At 35.0% G+C, this 17104-nt stretch overlaps 1 long non-coding RNA gene across 1 annotated transcript; it reads left to right on the top strand.

Moving 5' to 3' along the window:
* Nucleotides 1–237: 237 nt before the first annotated feature.
* On the top strand, nt 238–16331 carry LOC141377521 (uncharacterized). The gene is made up of 5 exons (XR_012389763.1): nt 238–343; nt 1795–1898; nt 12028–12160; nt 13200–13259; nt 13419–16331. It is a non-coding gene; the product is annotated as an uncharacterized lncRNA (long non-coding RNA).
* The last annotated feature ends 773 nt before the right edge of the window (nt 16332–17104 follow it).

Genomic DNA, 17104 nt, shown 5'->3' with positions numbered 1-17104 from the left:
AATACAATTATTGTGGACACTGACAATTAAATATTGACTCAACAAATGAATTCACAATAATAAGCCCCAAACAAAACAAAAAAAATCCACATTATTAATTTTAGCTGTTGGTCTGAAGTAAAAATAAAAAATATTCATTCATCAAACATAAAACTGTGCTTTGGCAATTTATCAAAGAGCAGTGAAAATTGTGTTTGTGTTTGGCGAACAAACCTTGCAGCAAAAGCGCGTGTACGCATGCGCGTGAGAGTCGTTTGTTGGATCAGGTTTAAATTCCAGCGCAGCAATCGCAGAGCTCCTCCGAAACATCATATTCAGGCGATTTTCCTTCATCAAAGTTATGGTGAGTATTGAATTCTGTATGTATTCAATCGTTTTTAAGTTTAGCCAAATGCAAGTCTCCGTAATTCCTGACATAAAACGAAAAGCATGGGTATTACGTTAGCCTGCCGCTCCGTCATAATGTTGTACACAACCAGGGGCGCAACTGCACATTTACTGATGAGTATGCGGCTTCAACTTTTGCGCGCCCCCCTTCAATCCAACTATATTTTATAACAGGCAAGTGATAAAATGTGGAAAATATTTCCATCAATAAATTAAAGATATTTTTTCATAAAGATATCAATATGCTTCAAAAAATACAGTTTCGCAGTTCTGAACACAACTGAAATAGTATGAAGTAGTAAAAGGTATAATTACATTAAGCATGTTAAGTCGCAAAGAAATGCATCTCATACCACCCCAAATTTCTTCTCAATTTAATTTTCCCTCACTAAATGATTATATCACCTTGACTAGCCTTGCTTTTGGACTTTTTGTACTACATTTGTCGAAACAAAATGATAGACATGGGAGTCCTAAAGGGCAAAAGAACATTGCAATTACTTCTCACATGCATCCTGTGAGAAGTGTAAGGTCTGTCTTTGCAAGAACAATTGACTGAAACTGCTAAAAGTTAAATAAAAAAGACTGTCAAATGTTTAGGGGGAAAAAAAAACAGAAACAAACAAATGTTCTATTTAATTGAAATGTTATAACTTTGTTTGTAGCTAAAATTAAAATAGTTTTGAGCTAAGAAGTTACCAAAAGGCCTGACGAATCAATATGATACATAATAAATTCATAAAAACATGTATATGGTATGAAAAATGGGGGTGGGGGGTGGGGGTTAAATTATTTTTTAATTTAATAAAATACAATAATATATGCATATAAAATGCTAAATAAACATTTTTAACAAATATATATATATATATGTATGTATGTATGTATGTATGTATGTATATATATATATATATATATATATATATATATATATATATATATATATATATATATATATATATGTGTATACATACATATATATATATATATACATATATATATATATATATATATATATATATATATATATATATATATATATATATATATATACATACATACATACATACATACATACATACATATATATATATATATATATATATATATATATATATATATATATTATTTGAAACTCCTAATAAGGATTATTTCAAAAATAGTTTTGGCACAATGGCGCCCGCCATGTGTGGCGCCCCTATGCGCCGCATATACTGCATACCCCCTTTTTGCGCCACTGATCGCGAGTTATGTAGCCAGAAGTACATATGGCTGCATTTCGTCTTTAAAACGAACGGTACAGGGTGGTATGATAAATGGTTTGATAAACCTATGATAAACCTTTTAATGCTTACCAGCTGACCGCTGACCTTTATAATGTATGAATGGCTTTTCCGCTGTTACTAGTTTGTTTAGGAGCTCGCCATGTACGTGGACAGACTTGAGACGCAGTGAGAAGTTGACCACGACAACTGGATTCTAGTCCAGTGAAGAATGGTTCCAGAAAGCAGGTAAGACAAAAACAAAAGCCAAAAAACAGAGTGAGAATGTGGTAAAATTTCAAAATGTGGTAAAAATCACGCAAGGGCTTTTCTTTTTTCTAGAATGCTTTTTAAAACTGTCAGTTGGGTTTTGGGTAGTTGGTGGGCACTGATCAATTGGTGCTTTTGAAAACACTATTGGTTGGGTTTAGGAAAGGAGGAAGGTGGGTCATTTGAGATTTAAAAAAGTGTACTCAGAGGCCTCTGGTGGATTTGCAAAAACAAAAACTGCAAAAAAACGTACCTTCTTGTACGTAATTGCCGTTCTTCATATACAGTAAATTATTTATTTAATTATTATTTTTAAAATAAAGTAACCTTCTTTTTTAAAAGTGTGAAGGATTTTTTGCTGTGGCTGTAGCTTAGTTATATTTATGCAAATAACACATTGCAAAATAACACAAAATCCATGTAAAAACATTTTCTACTACTTTTGATCGCTTTTTCACTTTTAGTCAAGTTCTCTGGGTGTTTGCCAGTTCTGTTTTTGACATCAGTTGATTCCACAGTGTATAACTTTATCATCTATTTAGAAAATGACACTTTTTATTTAGATATTTTTATATTATAATTTGATAGTGTAAGAAGATACTGAAGAATATTATAAAAAAGACAACAGACTGTCTTGTAATGCCAGACCTGACACATAAAGTTATAAACGAAAAGAATACAAGACAATGTCACTTGTATCTTTTGAATAGGGAAAAGTGTAACAGTCAATATGGTGAATAAAGCCCCGCCTACAAGTACAGGAGCCAATCATCGATCACTATGTGGCGAATAAAGCCCGCTTTCTAGTACAGGAGTCAATCATCAATCGCTATAGACAACAATACTCCAGGGGAGGGGCTCAGAGCAGACGTGACTTTATGCAGATTTTGTGTGATTTGGACGTTTAGAAATGAAACTAAAGAGACAGCTATTGTTTAATATTATTAGTGATTTCTAATATGAAATTCAATTGAAAGCTTGGCAAGCAATTTTGGAGAATTTGAAACACTCAAACAGCATCCTACCTGAGAGAAGTTTCAAAGATGGCCGCCGAGTGAAATGAGATGCCTTGAAGCTGCAGTAGGTGATTGTCTTCAGAAACATTTTTCTGTTGTGCTGGTTAAAAGTCTCTTTACATTCCAATATAACTGATTAAAGTAAATGATCTAAATGTATTTGTACATATTTTTATATTCTGGGTAAGGCATAAGACTAAAAAATGTTCATCCAATTAAAATAGTGTCGGGCCAACCTCTCCTATTATTCTGATAAGTAGGCCAAATTGTCAGTCAGCTAATGCAGATTTGAGCTACTGCGCACCTGTTTGTATGCAGCTCTGCTGTTTGTGCATACACGTGCTGCGCACTCACAAGAGAGAGAGAGGGAGGTAAAAACACGCTGAATCGAAACTTTTTTTAAATCCTGAATCAATATTGGAGTTACTTTTGCATGCTGGAGGATGGACGACACCATGACTGAAGTATTTCTCTTAGACAGGAAATGTTGTGTTTTAAAACTATTTTTGTCACGCAGTGCTGATGTAGATCAGTTTGTCATGAATGGGTTATATGCACTGAAGTGTTGTTCAGCCACTGACATCTCCTGGTTAAAGACTGACATTAATATTTTCAAGGCACTTTTACAGCATCAATAATGTAGATTTTATTTAGTTTAACAACAAAACATCAGTTAATAGTGCTATTCCGCCTAGCCTGCTTTACTGAGCTGATGATGGTTTTATATTCACATTGGGCCATTTCTGAACAATGACAACCTATGACACGCTTCCTATATTGTTAAATGCTACTCTGAATGTTCGGTCAGAAATAGCATGTAAGTATGGCTTAGAAATGAGTGTAATAATGAGTGTAATTCCTGCATGCCACCGACCAAGCTTTAGCTCAACACATGAGAAAGGGTGCTGTCATCTTTAAGGAGCACGCACGCTCGTGTTTTCAGGAGGCGTGGTTTTGGACGGCATGGGAGGGATGGTATATTTCAGAGGTTTATGCTAACAGGCTAGCATTGTGGCTGATCACCTACTGCACCTACTGGGGTAAGGTGTAAGAAGATTTTAACTATTACTGAAATAAAATGAACACAAAACTGAAACATACACACAAAGATGCACGGTATACATGGTTTACGGAGACACTCAATAAGCGTAATGTATTTTCTACAGTAAAAAAGAAAATCTGTGGCAAAATTTTATATTAAAAAGACGTCATTAAATATGATTTTAAGCTTTTTGAATTACAGGGACATGATGTGTGTCTCTGTGAACCACCTTAATGAACAGCAAGTTATACTCGTTTCATTATACAACACCATGTCCCTGTAAACTATGTGTAAATTTGAATGTGGAGTAGTGTGATATGAAGCTGTAATATTACCTTAACCTACCTAATCCCCAACCCCAACCTCAGAACCATTCAAATACAGTGTTAGTAGCATAATCTGATGGATAAAATGTCAGGACACCAGTACACACACATCTATAAATACAAATACATACCAATAAAATCTGTACACATGTTTTAGTTCACTCTTATTTTATTGCATTTAACTTAATGTATAAAATAACTAAAACACTGAACTAAACTAAAGTCACACAACAACATTTAAAACTTTTACATTTCTAATTTAATATCCAGTTTCAGCTGTAAGTTCCTCGGTTCATCTTAATCTAATGGTTATTGCAGTCCACAGGCTCTTTGTTGACCTTACGTTTATGAACTTAGTGAGTTAATGCAAATCATCTACATTATGAATTAGACAGCACTTTGATTAATTATGCTGACACTCACATACAAAACCATGCTACAATGCACTTACACAATTAAAAAAAAAAAAAAAAGAAAGAAACAGCCACACACACATACTAACTGGGTCAAGTGGGGATGTCAGCCATTCAGTGAATTTCAAAATGTGGTTTATGGTGCATTTATGATGCTGTATAATGAGGTCTACTGAAGCTGTAGAGGGATGCAGAGATAGTTAATACAAAAGAGCTCAGGACAGAATGGCCCTCGGGGCAAATCAGCAGCTTTTATTGGACGGTTGAACCCCTGTTTGTTATGTCATGTGGAGCTTTGTGTTCACAAAGAGAATTTCAAACTGAACTGGAAGTATTTCAGTAAGGAAACCCATCATGATACAGTGTATTCCTACACTTTTAAATAATGTCCATTAATTAATGTTAGTTAATGTATTTTTTAACGTGAAAAAACAATTAGTAATACATTTATTACTGTATTTTTTCATCTTTTTTTATATTAGTTAATGTTTATCAAGTTAGTTCATGGTAACTCGCTTTGCATTAGCTAATTTCAACAAGCACAACTTTAAATTTTTTTCTTTAAAATTTAATTTTAATAATGCATTTGTAAATTAGTAAATACACACATGCAATATAAAGGATGCAGTTAGGCGAGAGTAAGTAGATAAACTATGACACATGAAAGAGAAAACAGAGGCCAATCAGCAAACAAACTGGAAATGAAAGCAAGAAAAGCAAGCAGGAGTCTGAATAATAAGTACAACTGTGAGCTGTTTACACGTGAACTGCTTTGCTGTGACCTTGGAAGAGATTTAAAATTAAAGATCTAGTAATTCATTTGATTGACTAAAATGTATACTTCATATGGGATTGTAAACTATTATATAGGACAGAGAAAACAGGCTAAAGATGAGCTAGAGTACTTACAGCTGGACTGTTGAAACTTGTTAGCTGCGATGCTACATGTAACACAGTGAGCTCACGGTGGTAGTACTTGATATTTATGGAGTTAGTATTTAAAATGATCGGCGGAGTTTGATCGCGACTTGTGTAACTGAGGCCAGCTAGTAAGTGCTGTGAACATTGAAATGCTGAAGGATTGTCGCCGGTTCGACAACAGCTCGGAGCGGCTTGGGTGCACTGTTAACCCTTACTGTAGATTATGCAGTAAATAACTGTAAAATAGCCAGTGTTTTGCTGTAATAAAAGGAAACAGTATTTTACTGTAAAAGGAGCAGGATTTGTATGAAATTTTGTAGTGCAAAGAATAAATTACAGTAATTTACTTTATGTATCCATTACAGATAGTTACTGTAATAATAAATTGACAATTACTGCTCCACCATTATTACACCATGTACTCTGATGCTTTATGTTGCTATATATATATATATATATATATATATATATATATATATATATATATATATATATATATATATATATATATATATATATATATATATATATATATATACATAAATATATATATATACTGTTCGGTTTTGGTATGTGTATGGTCAGTATTGAGGAGAAAGTGAGACAATGCATTGATAAGCTAAATTTCTCTGCAGCCATATCTGTGTTTTCTTTGGTTCCTTTTAAGTTTTTAACATTGAGTATCAGGAGTCAGCCAATGTCAATGTCACAGAGCTAATTAAAAGGTAAAGATATCAACGAGATGCATTTAAAGGCAAAATATTCACACAGAGCAACCAAATTATCACAATCATTTTTATAACTTTGTTTACTTTTCGATAATAAATCTTATTTGCCTAGTTTAGCCAATAGTTAAGCTTTTAAATTGCACTTTAAGCTGAATATGAGTATTTTGCTAAATAACTAGTAAAAATGTGTTATTTAAAAAATATCTTAAACAGCACGTACATACATTTTTGCAGAGACTCAATGAATTTGTCTGGAAAACTTCAAATGAAGTAGGTAAAAGTGGCATTAACAGTATAGTATAAAGACTTTCCTAAATAAATGTATTAATCAGGTTAGTTGTTTTATTATTATTATTATTACTACAGGTTTGGAACAACATGAGGATCAGATTATTTATTTATTTTTATTTTTTTTATTTTTTTGCTTTGGATGAAGTTTTTATATTTTTATTGTTTTTATTCAATGATATGTGCATGATTGTGATAAATGTAGGAAATTCCTTTGAAAATATGCTATGCACCAGGGGTGTCAAACTCCTAGAGGGCCGCAGCCCTGCAGAATTTAGTTCCAGCCCTGCTTCAGCACACTACCTTTAGATTTAGTTTGATCAGGTGTGTTTAATTAGTATAACTGCACTGTTACTCCGTAGATTGTACAGTAAATAACTGTAAAAAACAATGATTTAGGCATCACCACACACTCCCACAGGCTGTTTGTCTTATTTTAAACACAAAGGTGTTAGAAAGAGTTTTCAGAAAATGCTGGCCCTTTAAGGGAGCCAGGTGTTTGATTTGTTTACTGCTCTATTCTCTGTCCATCAATTCAGATGTAGAGTCTGAAATGTATTAGGCTTTAAATAAGAATCTACAATGAGTAAGTAAAATGTGTTCAAATGTTTTTGAGGGTTTCTAAAATAAGTATTAAATAAATATATCTTGAACTGTGTACTTGAAAGCTACATTGTTAGCTAGTTAGCCTCTCCTCATATAACTTCTTACATTACTTTTGTTTAAGTATATGCATTTATTGGATATTGCATACTGCCATAATGTACAGATGCTAACAGTTGTATGTATCTTTCTAGCAACTAAGCCAAAATTAAATTCCATCATCTCAGTAAGGTATATGTGCACATCATCACTGTTGCCAGTTACTTACTGTAACCGAACTTTTACAGTGAGTGGCTGGCAACAGTGTTGCTAGTATTCTACTGTAAAAACAACCCGGTAAGATCTAACAGTGTGGCATAGGACCGGTGGGGTTGGATTGGTGCTGTGACTCAGTTGGGAGTGAGGTTTATAGGGGGGTGAGTGTAATGGAGGCCAGTTAGTAAGAGCTGTGCAGGTAAACTTCACTCCTCTGACCTCTAAAGTACTCTAGCGACAGACGCTAGGGGCCAAGGTCTTTAGCCTCCTTGGTAGAGCAACCGACTCCCATGCGGAAGGTTGCTGGTTTGATACTAGCTCGAAGCGGGTTGGGTGGTGTAGGACCGGTGAGGTTACACCAGTAAATGTTAAACTATGATTAATAAATGGTTTTCTAGACTATTCACACTTAACATTAGTAAATGAACTAACATTAACTGATTAACGTAAAGTGTTACGAGTGTTATTAATTCAAAAACTTACACAGTTGCCCTACTAAAAGAAGGACCTTATTTAATAGATTGAGTATTTGTTGCATGAAGATTATATTTTATTCAATGATATATGTCCCTGTAAATATTATTAGTGTGAAAAGGAATCATACTGCTCTGTACCACTCATTCAACTAGAAACTACAATCAGAAGCATTCATTCATTCATTTTTCTTTGGTTTAGTCTCTATTTCAGAGGTCGCCACAACAGACCGAACCGTCAACTTTTCCAGCATATGTTTAACGCAGCAGATGACCTACCTGCTGCAACCCAGTCAGGGGAAACACCCATACACACTCACATACACTCATGATTTAGATTTATTAATAAATCTTTGGACTGTGGGGGAAACAGTAGCACCCGGAGGAAACCCGCGCGAACATGGGGAGAACATGCAAACTCCACAGAGAAATATGCCTTTTGCTATGAGGAAACAGTGTTAACCAATATTTTTTTCTGCTTGTTCAAACTACTTATTTTATTGGGTGGTCCACTACGATATCATGTTTTAAACTTTAGTTGATGTGCAATGTAGCTGTGAACATAAACAACATCATTGGCTGTTGATTGGGGAGACATTGGCTTTTACAGAGTTAGCTTAGCAAAGCCTACAGCGAACAAAGTTTGGGGACTACAAAAAATACATCCGGGTTAAAGAGATCACAATCGCTTCAGGTTACATGCATTCCCTATGCATATACATCCTGTGCAGTAAAGGGGTGTAACCACAGGTGCTGTAACATTATAGCAGAGAAAGCTAAAAATCTGTCCAAATGTTACTATTTACACAGAGCTTTTTTTTTTTTTTTTGTATTTGGGCTTCCAAAGCAGTTAAGTGCTTACAGTTTAATTTTAAATTTGTTTTAGAGAATTGTATATATAGCTAGCATTTGACAAAGGATAGCTTCCAGAATCGCTCTCAGTTCAGCGTTGGATTCAGCTAAAAACTCCTCAAAGAAGGAGCAGCTCCAGCCATAATAGACAAAGCTGTGGATTGTGAGCCACAACCTGTAAGGATTTTTATTTGTTACAATTGATCTATCACATGCATAGTTTCTAGTGTTAACTATATGTTGTAGCAAGGATGTAAACTAGGATGTAAACAACAGGAAATGCTGTTTGGCACCTTTAACAATCTAGCTACAAAGTCACATTTATCCATCAAACCACTGTAAATACCCACAATCTTCACCAGCGCAGCTGTGTCTCTCTCTCTCTATGTGGCCCCTTTTCCCTGCATTGTACATCTCAAATAACTAACTCACAAATTATATGTGAATGTTTTATATTGCTTAAACATGCTTATTCTGAATTTATGTAAAAGTCTCAACTGTGTTCCCTTCATTTTTTTTTGTCTGATTCAGGCTCAAACTGATATGGCTAACAGCTACTCTGATTGACAGGTTTTACATAGAACTAAAATAAAAAATAACTAAAATAAAGCAACACAATTATTGAGATTTAACTTGTTAAAATGTTATTTTCAATATAAAACGTTTACAGTGTGTGTTGGAGTTGGATTAAAGTATAAGTTTGTGTCCATCCAGAAAGAGAACAAGGCAGTTATGTTTGTTTATTTTTATTTATTAACTTTTTTTTGGAATCATTCTTTTTATGCTAAAAAATAGTGGTGAATATTTGTGGCTGATCTGCCAAAAATGTCTAAAAGGGAACAGCGACACCTGATTTAAAAAGTTTCAAAATATCTAAGAAAACTTTCAAAGAACTGCAGGCATTTCTTGAATCAGCCAAAGGCAGCTTTCATGACTCACTCAGAAAAAAAATAAAAATAGAAATAAAAATCAAGAAAGAGCAGCACAGTAAAGAGCATTGCCCACTAAGAGGAACATCAAAGCTCAACTCATGCTTGCTCAAAAGCACCTGGATGATCCCCAAGAATTTTTAAGAATATTCGATGATGGACACATGAGTCAAACCTGAACTTTCTGGAGAAGGCGAGTCTTCTGGTGTACAGCGAACACACTACTCCGCTATGTGATTTCAAGTTTTTGTTCCTTTGTGTTCTTTTTGTACATTTTTTTTAAATTTATTTTTTTATTTTTTTTGCACTGGAGACCAAGAGAAAAGAATTCTGCTACACCAGACAGTTATTAATGAGACCATCTGACCATCAGTGTGTGAGCTGAAGCTTGTGTAACTGGGGAGCAGTACGATGAGTGAAACATCTGAAACAGGCAAAGTTCTGAGTTGAATCCTATAGAGAGCATGTGGCAGGACCTGAAAAGAACAGTTCATGCTTGATCTGTGACAGAAAGTAGATCCCCTGGAAAGAGATTTGCTCAGTATTCCTCTACAGAGACAAACAGCTCACATTAAATTGAAGGTGAGGTTCATTTGCAGTTACTGGAGAGCAGTAGTGATATCCAACCTGATAATGGCTCTACCTAGAGTCCTATTATTTCAGATATGCAGAAAACAGATAGATTCACAATCATAATGTTGGAATTAGCTGTTACATCATATACAGTATATGCTATGGAATCTGGATAATTTTCCATAATCTCCATCAAATTTCATCCCCAGAGCTGATGTGGGTGTCAATCCACAAGTATTTTACAATCATCATCATATTATCTAAGCACAATAACTCCAGCATGTTCACAACAAACTCTAAAAAAAAAAAAAAAAGTTTGGTTTAATATAATAACATTCTGGCTGAAATATACTGCTACTGCACTGCAGAATGTGCAAGGGATCTGATTCTCAATAATAAAAAAGACTTATTCATCCATGCATTCATTCATTCATTCATTCATTTTCTTTTCTGCTTAGTCCCTTTATTAATCTGGGGTCGCCACAGTGGAATGAACAACCAATTTATCCAGCATATGTTTTCACACAATGGATGCCCTTCCAGCTGCAACCCATCAATGGAAAAAATACTAATAACACTGATAATAAAAACAAACATAAAACACATCTGATGAATTGATAAAAAATAATTCTAAATGATTTTTTAGGGTCCCTAAAATGTGTGTTTTTTTTTTTTTACTTGCTTTTTTAAACATCTATTAAATTGTTACAGTTCTTGAAGGCAATTAATCAAGCTTTCTTTTTGAGTGATTAATTGATTGATAAATAAATCCAGATTAAAATAGATTTTGAAAATAAATTAAAAATGAATAAAAAATAAATAAAACAGTGAAGCAGTGGCGCAGCAAGAAAGTCTCTGGGTTGCTGGTTCGAGCCTCTGCTGGGTCATTTGGCGTTTCTGTGTGAGTTTGCATGTTCTCCCTGCGTTCGCGTGGGTTTCCTCCAGGTGCTCCGGTTTCCCCCACAGTCCAAAGACATGCGGTACATGTGAATTGGGTAGACTAAATTGACCGTAGTGTATGAGTGTGTGTGTGAATGAGTGTGTGTGGATGTTTCCCAGAGATGGGTTGCGGCTGAAAGGGCATCCACTGCGTAAAAACGTGCTGGATAAGGTGGTGGTTCATTCCGCTGTGACGACCCTGGATTAATAAAGGGACTAAGCCAAAAAGAAAATGAATGAATGAAAAATAAAACAATGAATATACAGGAGGATGGTATGAGTACATTTGAGTGAAAATGAGTACACATTTTGATGAAAAAATAAAATAAACCCAATTCCACCTTGTGTGTTTACTCAAGTCTATTTTGTACATTGTACAATGCATTTCATTCTGAAAACGTAGCCCTATATACATTTCTGGAGAGTGCCAAATACCTCCAAGGAAGTACTTTTTTTTTGTTGTTGTTGCAATTTTTGTTTTTGCGAACCCACCAGAGGTTGCTGTTTACAAATTTTCAGATCTCAAATTTCTCTCACAAATACTAATTGTGTCTGCTCTTCTCTCGTAAATCCACAAATCCACAAATCCACCCACTTTTCTAAATCCAACTTTTGAAAAGCAGCCCAGAAAAAGAAAAGTCTAACTTCTACCACGTTATCAGATTTGACCACATTCTCACTCTGTTGTTTACTTGTTTGTTTTATTTTATTTATTTATTTATTTTTTGGCTTTTGTTTTTCTCCTACCAGCTTTCTGTAACCTTTCTTCGTCAGACTCAAACCCTGTCGTAGCAGTCAACTCCTCTCTGTATCTCAAGTCTGATGATGTACACTGCCAACCCCTGGACAAATTAGTAACAGTGAAAAAGCTGTCTATACGGAGGTAAGCGGTTAGCTGCTAGCGTGAAAAGGAACAGTGTCATACCACCCTGTAGCGTTCCTTTTAATGAAAGTCAGCCATACGTATTTCTGGCTACATAATTTGTGACCTCCAGAAATGTATAAGCTACATTTTCAGAATGAGCCTTTGTTGCATTTGATTATTTACAGTTGAAGTCAGAATTATTAGCTTCCCTGTTTATTTTTTCCCCCAATTTGTTTAACGGAGAGAAGATTTCTTCAATTAATCACATAATAGTTTTAATAACTCATCTCTAATAACTGATTTTTTTTATCTTTGCCATGATGACAGTAAATATTTTTTACTAGATATTTTTCAATACACTTCTATACAGCTTTAAGTGACATTTAAAGGCTTAACTAGGTTAACTAGGTTAACTAGGCAGGTTAGGTAAATAGGAAAGTTATTGTATAACGATAGTTTGTTCTGTAGACAATCTTAAAAAATATAGCTTAAAGGGGCTAATAATATTGTCCCTAAAATGTTTTAAAAAAAAATTAAAACTGCTTTTATCCTAGGGGTGGAAGGGGTATGTATATATATATATATATATATATATATATATATATATATATATATATATATATATATATATATATATATATATATATATAGTTTTTTTTTTTTTTTTAATCAATACACATAACACCCATTATGTGCTGTCTACGACCCAACCCATAAAACACAGTGACAATTTAATGTCTGCAAACAGGACTGAAAAGAGGAACAACATTAGATGGCCTATAAACATATTATCACATCCAAACACATAATTTTAGCACCTGTGAAAGTTTTAGTTTACATAAAACATAGGATGCTTTTTGGAGCAGGTTTCTGGCAGCTCTTTCGTCGGTTATCTCAGCAAATAATTAAATCGCCCTCCTTAATTGCCTTTGCTTTGCTGTTGACAAAGAGGTGCAGGAGTCTGTGCAGAGAAAATGATTAATGTGGTGAACCATCCCCTAACATCCAAAATGCAGCCAGTTCAAATTTAGCATCCACGTCATTCTTTCTCTTCCAGTTTAAATCCACCTGATAGTCCATGACTGGCACATGAGAGCCTATTTGTTACCAGATTTGGGTGAGTTACTTCAAAAAAGTAATTAATTACTAATTGTATCATGCATTTAATAATATTATTCCTTACATTTATAAAGTGCTTTTCTAGAAACTCAAAGCGCTCTGCACATTGGGAGGAATCTCCTCATCAACCACCAGTGTGTTATGTTGTGTGTTACAGTTATGATATGGGATGATTAGAAGGCTATGATTGACAGAGGCCAGTGGGCAAATTTCAAAGGACCCCAAAGACTCAAGACCACGGTTTAACCGAAATATTCGAAAGATGATGCTCACAGAGTCCCCTTCATTATACTGGGGTGTTAGGACCCACACAAACCACAGGTTGAATGCCCCACTAACACCACTTCCAGCAGCAACCTAGCTTTCCCATGTGGTCTACCTTCCAGGTACTGACCAGGCACAGCCCTGTTTAGCTTCAGTGGGTGACAATGTGAGAATTGCAGAGAGCTAGCTGCCAGTTAAATTATCTAATTACTTTACCTGAAAAGTAACTTCATTTTTCAATAAGTAATTTAGTCACTTTACTAAATATTACAAATCCACATAAATCTCAATGCAAAGACAATATAATGTAAACTCTTAATTTTTTAAATCTGATTCCCTTTGCTTAGTTATTTTTAGGCATTTTTTTGTTTTTAAACATGAAAATCAGTTTTAAACAATATATGTATCAAAATACAAAATAATTCATATTTAAGGCACCACATTCTATACGTACCATATATTAACATAAATATTTAAAATATTTATTGCATCTGCAGTTGTCAGAAAAAAAAAAACTTTCCATTGATATGAAAAATTTCTGAATAACAAAAATATATACACTGTATTACATACACCTGTCCAACTGCTCGTTAACACAAATTTCTAATCAGCCAATCACACGGCAGCAACCCAATGCATTTAGGCACATAGGTCAAGACAATCTGCTGCAGTTTAAAGCGAGCATTGTGAAAGAAAGGGGGTTTAAGTGACTTTGATCGTGTCATGTTTGTTGGTGCCAGCTATAGGCTGGTCTGAGTATTTCAGAAAATGCTGATCTACTGCAATTTTCACACACAACCCTCTCTAGGGTTTAAAGAGATTTATACGAAAAAAGAGAATTATCCAGTGAGTGGCAGTTCTGTGGGCACAAGTGCATTGTTAATTCCAGAGGTCATAGAAAAATGGGCAGAATTTTTCGAGCTGATAGTAAGGCAATAGTAACTCAAATAACTACTCGTTACAACCAAGATATGCAAAAGACCATCTCTGAATGCATAAGACGTCCAACCTTCATGTGGATTGGCTACAGCAGCAAAAGACCACAGTGGATGTGACTCCTGTCAGCTAAGAACAGGAAACTGAGACTACAATTTGTACAGGCTCACCAAAATTGGAAAATAGAAGGTTGGAAGATTGGACTGCCTGGTCTGATGAGTCTTGATTTCTGCTGTGACATTCGGATGGTAGGGTCAGAAATTGGCATCAACAACATGAAAGCATGGATCCATCCTGCCGTGTATAAATGGTTGAGGCTGGTGGTGGTGGTGTAATGGTGTGGGGGATATTTTCTTTGCACTCTTTGGGCCCATTAATACCAATAGAGAATCGTGTCAACACCACTGCCTGTCAAAGTATTGTTGCTGACCATGTCCAACACTTTATGACCACAGTGTACACATCTTCTGATGGCTACTTCCAGCAAGACAACACGCCATGTCATAAAGCATGAATAATTTCAGATTGGTTTCTTGAACATGAAAACGAGTTAACTGTGCTCTAATGGCCTCTACAATCACCAGATCTCATTCCAATAGAGTACCTTTGGGATGTAGTGGATCTAGATATTCGCATCATGGATGTGCAGCTGACAAATCTGCAGCAACTGTGAAATGCTATCATGTCAATATAGACCAAAATCTCCTACTGGAAATAGGAATATTTCCAGTGCCTTGTTGAATCTATGCCAAGAAGAATTACAGTAGGAGAGTACAGAAATAGATATATTCTGCAACATACGTAATACTCTGCTTTGCTTAATTAAATTGTATAGAAATACTTTATATTAATTTAAATTATGTACAGTGTTTGAGCAAATACATTATAAGAAACTGTAATAAAATTACCTTCCTTTACTTGAAAAGTAATTTAACTACAGTAATCATAGTTATTTCTTACTAATTACAAAGTTTATTTTTATTGTGCTAAGAATTTGTAGTAATCTATTAAAGGTGGTCTTTTCCAAACGAACAATTACACGAGACAAAAATACTGCATAAAATAAAGACCTGGGGAAGTAAATGAAAGCCAAAATGTCTGTCAGACGAAGATCTTTAAAGGATAATTGTGTGGTTCATCAAAGGTACAGTGTTTATTTGGAATATGTGTATATTAAACACAACATTTAGAAGCCACTGCAACATGTTTGTTTAGCGCCTGGCATATTAATTGCCTCCTTCAATCCCTTTCCTACTGATGCTATTTCTGGCTGACTAAAGGTCTGAGACATGAGCGGGCTGCCCATTTGCTAAGACCCCCCTCCTACTACTGGTAGCAACTGCCATATTGTTCAGTGAGCAATCCAATATGTTTCATGTTCTTCTCCCTGTCGCACCGCAGGATGTCATGTAAATTCATAAGTGCCCCATTCATAACAAGCAAGCATCACAGATTGCCTTTGTATTGTGTCTTGTCATTCATAGGGAAAAAGAATGAGCAGTTGTGTTTTGTCTGTGGGAGTGCAGGCCAAACTATCTGCATGATCAGATCCGCTCCTCATCGGCCATAATGAAATTCTAGTATAAGTAGTGCCCGTCAGATTGGACAAGGAAGGAGGCTTTGATGTGAGACCCTTGACATTTAGACTTATCTAGTCACTCAGATACTCCCACATAGACTGTGTGATGAACTGAGAACACTTTATCTGCAATTCTTATTCAGCTGTGTCAAAGGCACCTTGACACATCTTTGAATGTCTAACTTTGGTCACTCCTGTCTTTGATTTTAATTCAAGGCTGTGTGTTTTTTATATAGCTATATATGTTTTTTTAAGAGTATGATTAAAGTCAATTTACCTGCTCTTACTGTAGGCCTCCTTTCACAACAGTATGTTTAGTACTAACCCATTGTACACTTGCAACAAGAGAGTGCTCACTAATATGACCAAGTCCTAATTCAGGATAAATATGCCAAATTGTTTTTTTATTTCCAGTTTGTAGCAAATTAGCTCAAGGTGAAATAATAATAAGTGATCACAATTATAATGAGTTATAGTTAATTATAATCTTTAGATTAGCTGTACACTTTTACTTGACGTCTCTAGGTCAAGTGTTTATTTATTCAAGGAATGTTAATTAGCATGGAGTAAAAATTGACATGATTAGGTACTCTAGTTATGAGCACACAATGAAAAACTACAAGTGTGAATCAAGCAAGGTTTTATTAATTACAATAAACAACATATCTTGCACACATTCAGTTGGTATAGGAAGAGGCAGTAAAGAGTATAGAATAAAAGGCTGAATTTTATAGCAGTAAGGAAACATCAGCTTTATAATTCACACCTTTGTAAAGCTATTAAGGTAATACCTAATGTATCTGTATAAAAAGCTAAGGCCCTGTTTACACTAATGCCTTTTAGTTCGAAAACGTATACGTTTTGTTATGGTTACGCCATCCGTCTACACTACGCCAGAGTTTTCGAGTGCCGAAAATGGAGCGTTTTGGAAACGCTCAAGAGGCTGTTTTCATTCTGAAATGCTGCTGCTCCGTCTCAGTGTGGATGGGGGAAAACTGAGACATCTGAAAACGGAGGCGGGGCTGTAGACATTTGCTACCGGATTGAGGCATTTGTGTCATTGC

Source organism: Danio rerio, chromosome 14 (genome assembly GCF_049306965.1).
Source record: "Danio rerio strain Tuebingen ecotype United States chromosome 14, GRCz12tu, whole genome shotgun sequence".
Lineage (NCBI taxonomy): Eukaryota > Metazoa > Chordata > Actinopteri > Cypriniformes > Danionidae > Danio > Danio rerio.
The sequence above is the reverse complement of the archived record's forward strand: the minus strand, read 5'-3'. Positions and strand labels throughout refer to the sequence as shown.